At 37.7% G+C, this 14,739-nt stretch overlaps 1 protein-coding gene across 4 annotated transcripts in view; it reads left to right on the top strand.

Moving 5' to 3' along the window:
- The window catches only part of LOC138137767 (discoidin domain-containing receptor 2-like), a 213,298-nt gene that overhangs the window by 49,222 nt on the left and 149,337 nt on the right, over positions 1-14,739 (top strand). The window contains exon 1 of one of the 4 annotated variants that reach the window (XM_069057320.1): positions 14,408-14,609. The exons of the other annotated variants lie outside the window; for them this stretch is intronic. The gene's annotated coding sequence lies outside the window, so the exon portion shown is untranslated. Of the gene's footprint in view, positions 1-14,407; positions 14,610-14,739 lie in introns of those variants that run through there. 4 annotated transcript variants of the gene reach the window in all.

Raw genomic sequence — 14,739 nt, forward strand, 5'->3', positions numbered from 1 at the left:
TGCTAATAAATATTTAAATACAATCCGCAAATGAATATTCAATAATTCAAAGCCGTCGAATTTACTTTATTCATTCAAACACAATAAATTCTGGTATCGATCAATTGTCCTGGAACCACCAGGACGTTTATTGCTGAAACCGAAATTTTACGTATTAATGTTTATAGATAATAATACATTGGTCGTCAACTGTGACACTCTGGATGTATCGCGTAAATTTTTGATCGCTTCCATTGGACAAAACCGATACAGTTAAATTTTGCGGATATGTTTAATGTCCTGCGGACGAAGCCCGACGATCATTATTCAAAACTGATTTAGTTTGGCCGCTCCAAATCCAATAAGGATTTGACGAAAATCCAATTCGGAAAGATCAAAATTTTCGAGACGAAATTAGCGCAAGGATCGCGGTGTTTTTTCATAAGTTCCCATTTGGCGGCTTATTAAAAGCGCCTCTTCCCCCCCGACTCCCGCAGGAGTATTTTAATAATTGAAACGGACGATCCTATTTCGATATTTTTTTGGAGTTTTGCCCCTTGTACGCGCGGCGGCGTTCCCGGTCGCACAAATTTCCATTAGTATCCGAAACAGATTCCTTCGCCCCCAAAGTGAAAATAATACGTTCTTTGATCAACTCCGACGAAATAAGGTGTCTTAAACAATAAGGGAGGCGTTATTGAAATTTACTGCCCGGCAACGTAACGAGTCAAAGCCGATAATAATTTTCCGGCAATCAATCAATCTTTCTGCTATCGGCACCTTCATTTGCTGATTGATATTTGCGGTGCGGAGTTCCACGCCTGTCCTCCGCGTGTTCGAGGGTGGATTTTATGCACCCTCGCCGGAGTCACAGTTGCGATCGGGACGAATCCTGTGACGTTCATCCATCATGCACGCAACTTGCACTTGTGTTTGCCGAAGCGGAAATCGTTATTTTTCGGTTATCTCGCCAGGACCAAATGGTACACGAAGGATGAGGAGATGACGGACGGTGATGATTTTTCGATATCGACGACTCCGCGACTAATTAACAGGATGTGGAAGAGGCTGGGATTTTATTAATATCTGAAGTAAATGCTAAAATTACGTTCTAGAACGGAAGTCGCACGATTGTTTCCGCGAAGCTAAACACGTGCAGTAAGGTTTCATTAGCGTAATATTTGTCCTGTCGGACATAATCGCGACAATTCGCTTTTATTTGCCCTAGATGTCGTTAGTGCTTGCTCCGCCCGGATCCCAGTCGGATGACGGAGCAATAAACGTCGTAGATGACACACCACGAGCCCCTCGGAGCAGGAACACAACGTGTTTAATATTTTATCGGTTATGGCCATTAGAATTGCTCAATTAAGTAGTGCACGATAGAGAGATGGTGCTATTCGCACGGTCTCTCCTCTTGTTAATGCCAACCGCACTCAGATTAATCATCCGATGAACATAATTGCGTTTCCGTAAGTGTACTCGGCCGGTAACACCCTGCGTTAATTAACAAGGCCATGTATCATGTTGCTTGTCATATCCGTCACTGATATCGTTGCGACCGGAAAGATGCGCCATTTTTGACGGGGGTCGCTCTGGTTAAACCAAGACTTAATAAGCTCTCTTAACGACCGTTTTATTCATTCGTGTAGATAATACCTGCGAGTCTGGCCTTCTTCGCCGGCAATTTCTCATCAACAAAGATAAATACTGGAATTGAAAAATTCGACCGAATAATTTCGGCGGTCTCTTTGAAACACTTAATTACGTGTTTATCTCATTTAACTTCTTTTTTTCGGGGTGGAGTGGGATGTACTCTTGTCTCGGAAGTTTGAAATTTCGCGACGAATTCAAACTGGCTCGAGCGAATTCGGTGTGTTTTTTTCTGAACTGTGCTTTCTTCGCCCCTGAAGTATTCGCACAAAGGGGTTCAATTTCAGGTGGCTCGATTGTAAAACAAGAAGTACCGAGCCATAAAACAACTTGCAAACGTTTTCAAGACCAAACTATCGCAACGGAACGGAGATAAGACCCTCTCGGCATAAAAATTCCATATATCTTTGGCTGATAAGGTAATTTTTAGCTTCGTGGTGTAAAAGTTGGACCAGTACGTTTTATTGACGTTTTTTTTATCGGGATTGTCAGTTTTTAAAGTTTTGTCCGAACAGTAATCGAAAGAAAAGAAACTAGAAGAGAAAAGAATGATAAATAAGCAAAAGTTACAGAGAAAAATAAATAAAACAGTGTAAGATAGTGTTTTTCTTTTGGTTTTCCTCTTTTGTCAATTGTATTTCACTATTTCTCAAAACAATTTCATATTTACGTCACTTTGACATTTAATAGTGATAGGAAATACATAGTGGAATACAATTGATAAAAGAGGAAAACCAAAACAAAAACAGTGTATTGTTAGCAAACTTTAAGGAAAAGGTCTAGGTATAAAAAACAGAATAATGTTTATATTTTGAAACATACAAACGGATTCAAAACGAAACTCAAAAGAATGGGGAAAAAGGCAATTAAGTTGGCAATTTTTAATCTTACAGAGAATAGTAGAAAGAAAGAATCAATGAAGAAAGAAAGAATCAATGAAGAAAGAAAGAAAAAAAATGGTATTTTATCTGAAGAGATAGAAGAAGAGGATCAGAAGAAATTAATGATAAATTCATGAACAAAAGACTCTAAAGATCTAAAGAGAAGGATTGACAGAAGAAGCCATTATATAAACAGAAATAAACCCTTCTTGGTTTCAAAATTTTCTACGGTTTTAACTTTAAAGCTTTAGTGTTTTAAAGGCCGTTTTTCGCTCGTTTCACTCGCGTTTTAAATTGACCCACTCATGCCAAAAAAGGCCCAATTTACACACAAACTCGTTAAATAAACTACTATTAATCTAATGTTTGAGTTTAACATAATGTAATAATGTGAAATACTAATTACATATTAGTTTTTAAAATAACCTAACAAAATGTGGCACGGAATATGATGAATTTTAGACAAAAAGAAATATGTAATAAAAAATTCGTAAAGTTTGTTTTGCCAGTATTTATTTTAAAGTACGTAATTGCTGTTGTTTTATAATCCGAGTCTTGCCGAGATAAAACCTGAATATAAAACTGGTTTTATTTCAGTGCAAATATTATAAAAATATATCTACAATTTTAGTGCTTGTTTGGTTAAAAAAAAAGTAAAGGCTTTTGTAAATATGTATTAACAAGAACGATTGTAGCATGGAAAATGATTTTTTTAAATTGTGAACTGCAAGAGCAGTTTTTTTTAATCTACAGTAAATTAAAAATATTTTATTTTTATGTGGAGCTATATTTGCGAGAACAGAAGCTTTTATTATTATTATTATATTCCAATCGATGCCTATTTCAATTATAATATTTCACGATATTATGTCGAAAGCCATAATTATGAAGTTAAATTCATTTTGAGTTGCCTGTTTAAATATGATTTAATAAAAATGATAATCGCATCATTATTGTTTCAAAATTTAAAATTGATGTCATTTAACCGTTATTACCAGATATATTGTGTGAAATAGGGCATTTCATGGTAATTATTTGAAATAGGTCAATTTCGACTAAATAAAACATTCATTATGCATTCATTTGACGTTATAAGTAATGTTATTCATTGTCCACAGCCTTAAGTACTCCACGTGCTATGACCAATCGCAAAATTGCATTCGCACAGATCATGAAGTTACTTTGACAAAGCGCAATATTCACGTGATGAAATTTGATCGTTGTGGAAAGAAAATTATATTATACAGGGTGTCTCAAAATTCGCGAATTCCAAATTCAGAGCGTTGTAGGGGATCACTTCAGTAGTCCAAATATGTAAATAAAAAAAAAATCGGGACTCCCCCCACAAAGATGCATTGGTCTGAAGGTGCACTCTTTGAAGTACGTTTTCTTCAAATGCAGGCTGAAAAGTTCAGTGTTTATTGTTATTTATGGTGTAGATGATTGTGGAAAATAATAACGTAAAACAATTTTTTGAAGAATAGCTTTACTTTGGAGTAAAAAAATCTTAAATTTTTGTAATTTTTCTTAAAAATGGAACGGCAACGTAGCTAGAATAGTATTTTGTCACTGTGGGTATGAAGGCTGCTATGCATTGAACAAAAATTAAAGTGCTTATATCTTCTTCAGGAAGAACGAATTTTTTTTTCTAAGTATTTTTCGAGCTCCCCTGGGTCCTCTCCTACCACGCTCTGAATTCGGAATTCGCGAATTTTGGGACACCTGTACTTGTGTGTAATGGTTGTTACTCACTCGTGAGTAAAAATCATTATACGCTCATTGGATAATATACTTTTGCACATTTATATAAATGGAGTAAAATTGAGAGCAATTATTTTTATATGGAAATATCTAACTGGAGCTTATTTTTGAATCAAGAAAGTTTTGAACAAAATGGGGATATTGTGATGAAAACATCGAAAAGCATTTCTGTGTTCTGATTGGTATCTCGTTAAACCGAAACGTCAAAAGCAGAAAATTAGCAGAAATTAATTCATTTGACGCACACAAACTGGATAATAAACGAGGCAATGAGTTAGTAATTTTCCAACTAATTTTCAAGTCCGGACCGTGCACCTATCCCCATCCCGGATTTATCCGGGACTAACGAAAATTGATTCGGAAGCCGGTCTTATTAAAAAAATAAGCGCCCCATTGTCGAAAAGAATATTGCGTTGGTAATGCCGGCACAAATCTGAAATTGTGTATGTGGGGGGTGTGCGCGGATTTTCTTCTCGTGCTTCGCTCCGACCGCGGGGAATCATAATTTATATTTACAGTTTAATATTTGTTTAAATACTAATTGGTTTTGGGAAACTTTGAAGTTGGTGCAGCCATTTCTGGGGCGAGCGTCATCCCCCGCATGCCGTTACCGGGAAACATGTCCGGGAACTTCAATTATGTTGTGTGCAGACATAAAGGTGTTTTTTTCATAAAGTTAAATCCGGGCGAGCTTTTCGATTCGCATACGAAAAAAAGCCGCGCCCGTGGAATCCGGGACCGGAATGTCCGCCGTATTTATTAATAAGCCGGTCGATTGTTGCGTACTTTTAATAAAACGAAATTAACGCGGAATCTCGCCGTTTTCGGCCGCAGAAATTAATATAAGAGTCTTTCCATTGTGTCAAACGCATGACGGCGAACAATAAAACCCCGTGACACATCTAATAAGAACGCGCCACTGTCAAAATAATAATTGGATTCCGCTCTGCAGTTGTCATCCCGAGTGCAAAACTTTCGCCCATTGAAAGTGAAACACCCTCCATCAATACAGATATTTATATTCGCGATCGTCACAATGCGCACAGCCCGGATTCCGGAGACAATAATAAGGGTGCTACAGACACCACCACACCATTGTCATGCCATAAAATGTAATAAGCCAAATTTTAAAGAATACTGCACGCCGAGTTTCGAGTTTCCTCTCCGATATAATAAGATTTCCACACCCCCACCTCCAACTCCCTCTCTACCGCCCCCCCTGTGTCTCTTTCTCCGTCTTAAGACGACTTGTCTAAACTTCATTTCGGAAATTTCGCCGAATATAATGCCAGAATTACAATCGCGGCTTGATTACCGCCACCGGTTTTGTTCCAAAGTGAACGAGGAGGCGCTGGAAGTGATCGAGTGGGCGCACGTGACCGTCACGTGATCGAATGCCGCGGTCGGGTGCGTGACGGTGTCCCCTGTTTGGGAAACGACGCTTTCCGATTGTGGAAGCAACGGAAGGACTGTCGGAAGATAATAAGACGACGCAAATTTGTTTGTAAGGGATGACAATTCAACTTTAAAAAATATCAATTTTGTTAGACATAATTTTGATTAAATGTTGAGAGTAGGCGTGAAAAAACATTTGTATGCAGGATTTTTTTTCTAAAGAAAAAAGAAAAATCGTGTAAAAATGTGTATCACACAAGATAAATTGATGAAGAGTACATAAAGACAAAAAAAATTTTATGATTAAAAAAAGCTAAAGTTCTGTAGACAGAAGAAAAAAGCTCTGAATGAGAATAAGAAACATACAACAAAAGAATATAGCAAAGGAAAATTAGAAAAAACATCAATTGAGCAAATGAGAATAAGTTACGAAAAATAAAAGAATAAGTCGTCTATTGATCTTTTTTTTTATATGGACAAACACTAGGAGAAAATGCCGATAGTTTTGAGAGCAAAAATAATAGGTAGAAAAAAGGAAAACCATGCGAAAGTTGCATAATAGGGTCTAGAAATATAAAGAGAAATTTTTAAGTAAAAATGTGGAACGGATAATGCCAAAACGACAAAAGCGGCAAATGGGTGTATTTCATATTGTACTTTTATTTTTTTTTGGCCTCCTCAACTCTAAATGACATGTTTACACATTTTGAACAGCTACGGTATCTTGATGTTTACACACTAAATAAACTATCTGTCATTTTACCGCACGGAGTGTGTAAAATAACACGAAAATTTTAAGCTCTTAGGGACCTCCAAAAAAACTGTTAGCTTATCATAAATAAAGTCCATTTATACTAAGACAAGATACCGCTACCATTGATCGGTTTAGTTTTCGAAAATGAACATAATTGTTTTCTTCTGAAAAATGTGAATTCTGATGGCGCCATCTTGTGGTATAAATCGTAAGCATATCAGTTATCGGTATAATAGATAACTTTCTGGTATTTTATTAATCAAATGTCAGTCTTTGACAGGTTTTGCAAAATTATTGGTTACAACAAATTTCAAATTTGAGAAAACGAGTTGTCGGCCAAAAAGATTAATACATTACTAATGCGGTAGGCATTTTACATCGCTCGGTTTTTGTTAATACACTTCCGCTGCGCGATCGTGTTTCAATCTAAAAACCTCGCGCTGTAAAATGTAGCATTTGTAATGTAAATAACTATTCCTTTGTCGATGCGTTGGTGTTCGAAGTGAATCTTTAATATTGTCAGTTACAATTTTTTTTTAAGATTTATCGATCAAATAAATTAATTATGGGCCTTAATAAGTATTTGAAGTCTGTTCAGAGCGTGTACAAATTCATTTAATTTTGTTTTTCAAAAAGAAGAAGTCGAAGTCGCCGGTGCGCTCCCAATTACTCCAATTCGGGAGTTTTTCCTCTAACATTTCGAAATTCGTCGTATTTGCCGAACAACAAAGAAATTGCCTGTTTAATTAGGCAGCTTTTTCGTACTTTTTAGTAAAAGTTGTGCAGCCGTCCCTCGACACAACCGGTTTTAATCTTATTAATGCATTTTCTTGATTCTCCAAATTAAAAGTTTCTGCCGGTTTGTTCGGGCGTCTCTCACGTTATAAACTTATTAATAACGATATGTAAACTTTAATAAAAGGTAACAGTTACAACCGGGGGAGAATTTTACTTATGCAAATTAATTATTCCAGAAGGAAAGTTCAAACTTCTGATTTTAATTTGGATTAAATTTAGATGCCTTTCGGTGAACTGCCTCACTCCTGCGCATTAAAATAATAAAAAAAAGCCGGAGAAACTCACCGAGTCCGAATAATTCGGCCATAAAAATATCGGCAAAGCTACTACAACAAGAAGGAACATTTTGTTTTTGAGGTTTTTTTATTATTACGTTTCCCGTATCCAGAACGCACATCTGAAACGATCTGGTGCAACGTGTTTCAGTAATTTCACATGAAATTTAATCAATTCACTCACGCCGACAAAGTTTATTCCTGAATAATGAATACCGCAATAATTAAGCACAAATGCAACAGCAACCCTACTAATGCCATTACAAGTTGTAATAGCTAATGCATAAGAAATGGGGGTCACTAAACGTGATTACGTTATAATTATTCCATTAGCAATATGCAATAAACCGGCGGTGCATCCGAGTTTTTGACGGCTATAGATTTGCGATGCACCGCCGGACGGGATTTTGTCGAAGGAGACGAGGCAAAAGCAAAAATTCGATTTTGGGACGTTAATTATTGCCAGTTTCCGAATATTAATCCTATCATGAACATTGTTGGCTCCATCTATTGCTGAATTATTACACAAGCCGAGAGGCGGTAAGTGCCGGTGGAGTGGTGGCGGGCGTTCGGGGGTTGGAACGGGTTAATTGCGCACACCGTGCAACAGCACATATCTTTTTATGGCCTCGACTGGGATGACCGAAGTCGAAAATTATTCTGCATCAAGAACTGAAATACAAATCTAGCTTGCAGACGCAGATGCAGAATTACGGATCAATTTTATTTCGAACTTATCACCGTGTTTTAACAACAAAGCATTATTATCAGTCGAGATTTGATCAAAATTAGTTTGTGAAAAAATGTAGTTACTGGAAAGCGAAGAGAATATAGACTGGTCAGAAATAAGATTGATGTGAGAGTACTTAGAAGATTGAGTAGCAAAGGAAATGAAAAGAGAAGAGAATTATGGATCACAGTGTGTGTGCACAGTTAAGTAAAATTTACAAGGATATTGAAAAATAGCTATTTTCAATACAAGTGAGCAAAGTACTGCATTTAATTACGAGTACGGAAGTTGGGCGTCTAAGCCGAAGGCGAGGACCCCAACCGTACGAGTGATTAAATCCACATTTGCTCATGCGTGTCGAATCTGATTTTTTCCATGATCATAAAAAAGAGTCGCAGAAGCGAAATTTCGGACAGCATTTTTTTGTCATTTTTTGAATTTTGAATTAATTGCAGTGAGTGCAATTTCATTTGCTGCCTATCCCTTATTATGCCGCAAATCACTATTTTTTAATGTAAATAAATCAAAATGACAAAAACATGACAAGAGTAAAAAATACTGATTTTAGTTTAATCAGTGATACCAACCCACCATGAATTTTCCCAGAAGTTTACCCCAAGCAATTTCACGTTTTTTCGTCAATTGAAATCTAAATAACAGGTTAAAAATTTAAATAAGTCAAAAATAAGACAAGTTTTAGTTACTAACATTCAGAAAGTATTTTAAAAACACATTAAAAAGACTTTCAGTGCAACATATTTGGCCCCTCTATCGGCAAACTCTCAAAACATTCACTTTGCTCACTAGTGAGACAATATTATTTCCTCACTAGTGATTCAATTGCCATCTTTGCTCACTATTTTCAGTGAGCAAAGAGCACTGAATTCAATGATCATGTTATGAGAGCGCTAGAAAGGAAAAGTCAAGGAACAGAGAAGATGAAAAATAGAAATGAGATCTTGATAAATAGAAAGAAGATCCACAGGTAGGGAACAACTAAAGGAAGAGAATGAAGATGCAACGTAGAATTCAGATTAAAAGAATTGACAAATGGTTGGAAGACCATATTTATGGAAATTAAAAGTTTTCTACAAGACCTTTTGATAAAAAAAAAAAACAAAACTGAAATGGAAGATTGAAAAAGGGAAAGAAAAAAATATGGTAAAGAAAATGAAACAGTATAGTGTTGAAGGAGTGGTACACTAAAAGAGAGGAAACACTGAAAGAGATACAATTTTTAAAGACATATTATGTCAGTAACAAGGAACTAGTAAAAGAATATGATAGAGAGGAATAATACATAAAAAAATTGTTAATAAAACATCGGAAATTGAATAGGGCGAGGTGCAGTACATAGATATTTATTTAAATGTTTAAAAAAATCAATCAAACGTCAAAAATGTTTTAAGAATAGAAACAGTTGAAAAAAAATAGATACATATTGAATTTTGCATAGTAATTATGTATTGCCAAAACTGTTATATGTACGCTGCCCCGTGCCACCAGAGTTTACCTTTAAAATCCCATCTCCGGTCGGAAATCAGGTCGCTCTCCGAAAAAAAAATCCCCCAACCGACCGAATAAATCACCACGCGTACCAACCAAACCTGGCAGCGAAATCCGAAACCGCAAAGAAACCATCGTCCCGACCGAGCGCCACAAGTGGGACACCGAGACCGTTGTTTATTATCGCGTTAGGAATTGTGAAAACCGGAGTCGATGCTGTTAAATGCAATTTGGACCAATTTGCACTTAAAACGTCGGCCGTTAGCGGTGGTCTTATATTACCTTGACCAGCCACCGCTCCGGTCAGTTCATGGAACGACCGCAGACCTGCGGGGGTCGCTAATGGCCTCTCCGGACGGAGAGAAAACTCCGTAAAATTCCGATTCGCCCGCAACATCATCGGCGTTTTTATTTTGTGTCCCACCGAATTCAGTCACCGGTTGCTCTCCATTACCGATCGTGCCCCAAAAAAAAAAACACTAATTAAGCACGTTACGTTAAGCTTATTGTTGGTATTACGCCACCCCCGGGTGTAAATGGAGCGGGCTGAATGCTGCAAGAATCGATGCGGGATGAGAGAAGTTTTTGTGTGTTGCTTTCCAAGCGATCACTGTGTATTTATATATTTCTATGTTGTTATTACCATCACCATTATTATTATTATTGTTATCATAATGCCTGGAAACGCAGACGGCTTTGTAACATTGTCTGCGTTAGTATTTGAACTATTGTTCTAATTAAATTAACAAAGGGTGGTCGATTGTGCTTCATAAATGTAACAATAATATTAATATTACCCTCGATAATTATCTGGTGTGCCGAGAGCAAATAAATCGTTTAGCTAAGGCCCCATTTGCATAAGCGAGCTTATCTGCCGAAAGTTCAGTCGAATTAGAACACATTTTTATTTGCTCCATTTTTGTTAACATTGTATGTAATTTGAAAAATCCAAAAATTTCTTTTATTACCGTCGAGCCACGACTTTTCTATAAGTGAAGATTGTATTTGCTGACACGAGTTCATCCCGTGATTCTGAAGAAAATTTGTGTTGGACATTTTATCCCAAGTATTTTCTCTAGATCTTAAATCTGCTCAGATCGTGGACTAGATTTTTGTACGGTCTCAGTTTGCTGTTTAAACCGTTCTTACCCAGCAACAATTCGATTTCCATATTTAGGGGATGAATTTCATATTCTAAAAGTAACACCCCCACACCATCATCCCCCGTTTTCGTACGGGTTAAATGTAATTGCGATCGACTCTTTTCCCAGAAGGACGCCGAATGTGTCGCTGTCCATCATTCCATCTTCGTCGGCAAAAATGCCATCGATGCGAGTTCCGGGAAGCCACCTAATTATGAATTGTCACCGAGTGGTGGCGGTCAAGTCTCCGGGTCAAATTCCTGCTGTTTCCTGACGTTCTGCCGATTCCGGATCTTCCTTCGGCGTCCGCAATATTTTTACAACGTGACGCACGTGCATCTCTTAAGGTCCATTTGCATATTCAAACACAGACGTTCTCTAATAAATAATTGATGGCCAACAAAAATAAAAACGACCAAAAAAAGACGCAAAAGCGGTAGCGACACGATAGAACCAGACAGTCGGATGATGAATTAATCGACGGCCTTCGGCGTTTGATACGGACGCCGAGACGTGGTCTCTTTTTTATGCACCAGAGGATCCGAATTGCATATTCATCGTTGGAATTAACACATTGGTCCGGATCGATCGAAACTCACAATGTGTTGACACTAACTCCGTGATAGTTTGCATTACTGTTTGCGTTTCAAATTACCGTCGCTATTCATTTTACTGGGGGACTCATTATAGTCGTGAAGGTCCTAATATATTGTCGTGAATCTGGCATCAGACTGACAAATTGTCTAGCATTGTACAGAGAGACATTATCTGTCGCTGCATATTATGCACGACTCTATCTAAATTAATAATTTGCTCGTTGTCTTCTGTATTGGAACACGCTGATGGCTGGAAACTGTGTTTGTCTTCAACCGGTCGAAAATTGAGCGAAGTAACAGTACTAAAAGTCCTAGGAGAAGAAGTGTCCCACAGGCGGCTCGGTCGGGTCAAAAGTAAGGTCATTTGAAATATTTGTCACGATATTGAATATTTGGGCTCTGCTATCGTTGTGCCTCGCCCATTTGTCGGCCTCAACTGTGTTTCGGCCTTCAATCTCTGGGCTAGCCACAAAAAGACTCACTTCTACTCTTAATGATATAATGTAGTATACTATTTTCGATCGCACAAACGGAGATTGGGTGTCTCTGGCAAAAAACTGCATTTTGATCGACGACCGGCGAAAAAGTGCATTGACAGTTTGCACGTAACGCAGGTTCTCCAAATCTGGACAGGGGGCGCTGGTCGTGTGACAACTACAAACCGAATGCATCACGAATGTATCCGCCTTTTTAGTTTGAGTTTTGTTTAGGTGATGCGATGATATTATTGTCGGTCGGTGTGTTAAAACGCTTTTGTGTGTGTATGAGCCGCTCGAGGCGTCGTGTGAACATGACCTAACTGATGAAAATTTAAAAATGCGAGAGAAATGACGATTTATCAACGTAAAAACGGGGAACGTCATTTCCATAAGTTACACAACACCGATCCAGTGTGGAGATATGCACAATAAATAAATTAAATCATTATATAAATATGTAATTATATTAATAACATGTTCCTCGAATCTCCGATCTTGAGCGGCATTTGAAGACAGTTTGGTTCGTAAATTATGGTGGAAACTGACCTTAATCGAGATTAGAATGGGTGTTAGTTTTGGTGAGAGAATTTAGAAAATTGAACCAGCAATGTCTTTATATTTAATAATAATACTTCCTGAAAACATCGATTTATCATTTGATCAGAGAAGTTAAGCAATGTTGGGTGCGGTCGATATTTGGATGGGTGGCCACCGGAGAAACCTCTGAGGAGTTATGTTATTATCATTATTATTGACAGAAATATCCGTAAATAGTAATAAATAATAATAATAATAATAAATATCAATGGGCTTGAGGAAGTTTGGCTATTATAAATAAGAAATTTTTTATTGTAAAGACGAGTCAGCTTGCAACAAGTGCTCAAAAGTAATATTGCAAAAATAATTTATGGAAACATGATCACATTTGCTGAATTTTGTATTCTGCATTTCGGTGTTGGTTGAAAATTAACAATTAAATGTTGACATTTGGAAATGAATATTTAAATCAAAGTTAAACCTTGCCGGGGCTTTGGGCTAGGGACGTGTGCGATAAAATTCCGTTTCCTGCGTGATGCATCCAATTAAGATCGACATTTCATTCCCGAAATGGCACATGTCAGGGCGTTCAAGGCCCGTCTCATTTCGAAATAGCACGTTTTCTGATTTAGGTAATAGGTTTTTATGATTCATGAATATCCTCGTTAGCAGCTAACCACGGTTTAGCTATGTAAAGGCGCTTCTATGAATGGTCGCACCCTAATTAACTACAAATATACAACCCGCATCACACACGTCATCCTGTGTTGAATTTATTCAAATTGAACACATCTCCTGGTAAATAATTTCGGTGAATTCGTTTGTTGTTTTTTTACGAAAACGAGACGCCGCAGGAAAACTCCTAGTTTAGTGTTAATAAATTTGTCGAGGATCCACCGTACGGTGGGTGGTAATCAGGATTCACGTCTGGTTTTCTAATTTTCCAAACTAATTTTATTGATTTTTAGAGCGAACATTAAAGTCATCTAGGGAAATGAAGTTTAAATTATTCCTGTTCTATTATTTATATCCTGACGATTCGAAATGAAATGCAAATTGTGAGAGATTTTAGTATCCTGGCAGTTAGTGTTTCCACGGAGGTTGCCGTAACAGCTCCCGGAATTAGATCCAACTTTCTTCAAATATCCTCGTCTGTGAGAAGGATTTGCCGGGCGGCGTCGACAAATAAACATTTATCTTTGAAATTACCACGATAATGCGAGTTTAAACACACCTTTCTTGTCAATTTATCGTCACGTAAAGTTATCGATTTTGCGTGAGCGAAAGTGAATTTTTTCAGTTGTTTTCTTGTAAGAGAAATTACCTTGTAGATTTAACGTCTTTAATGAATATAATTGAGCTTTTGATGAGTTGGCACTGCAATTTACATTTTTTAAAACTGTTAAGAAAAAACTTTAATTCCTGCACGAGCGCCATAAATACTCAAACTATGTCACATTAAAATTAGGGCCCGACGCGTACGAATTAATTTTTTATGGGATTTTATGTCGCCATCAAGCCCGAGAAGGAAGTCAGTAAAAATAATGACACAGTTGGGAAATAGTCAAACAACAAACAATTCCTGCAGCGGTATTTTAAATGATGTTTTTGTTTTTGCAGGACTATACTTGCAAAGACGAAGGGTCGCAGTTGCGCACGAGCGATTTTTAATTGCAGGAAAAAAATAACGGAAATGATCGATGCAAGTTTGCATAATAATCATAATGATAATTAAGGAGCGGAGGCAGTGACGGATGCACCACTTAGCGAGTAATTGTATTTATCGAAGAAAATTGGGTATGCGCAATGTTTGGAGAAATATTAGCCCGTATGCTCAGCAGAGAAGAGAATGATAAGGGGTGGGGTTGAAACTCGCTATCAAAAGGGCTGCTGCGGACTCGTCCTGTTCAGTCTGTAGATAACCGCATACGTGGTTGGACGACGAAACTGAAACCCGGTCGCGAATAAAACGTGTTCTGGAGGCTCGGCGGAACCGTCGCCGACTCGAGCGTGCACCACCACCACCTGAAGACGCGCGACTTCCTCGAGTTCGGTGTGACTTTTGAGTGCGCGCCGAAACGTGATTGTGTGTTTTTTCGTGATTAAGGATTCGCACAGTCAAGGTAGAGATGGGTGTTGTTTGTTTGTTTGTCGTGTCCATGATCGAATTGAAAATCGTTTCTCTTTCTCGAGACATCGGAGTCGTCGACGAGCACTTGCTCCTCCTGTTGTTCGACTCCCACTAACTGGCTT

The sequence above is a fragment of the Tenebrio molitor genome, chromosome 1 (assembly GCF_963966145.1).
Source record: "Tenebrio molitor chromosome 1, icTenMoli1.1, whole genome shotgun sequence".
Lineage (NCBI taxonomy): Eukaryota > Metazoa > Arthropoda > Insecta > Coleoptera > Tenebrionidae > Tenebrio > Tenebrio molitor.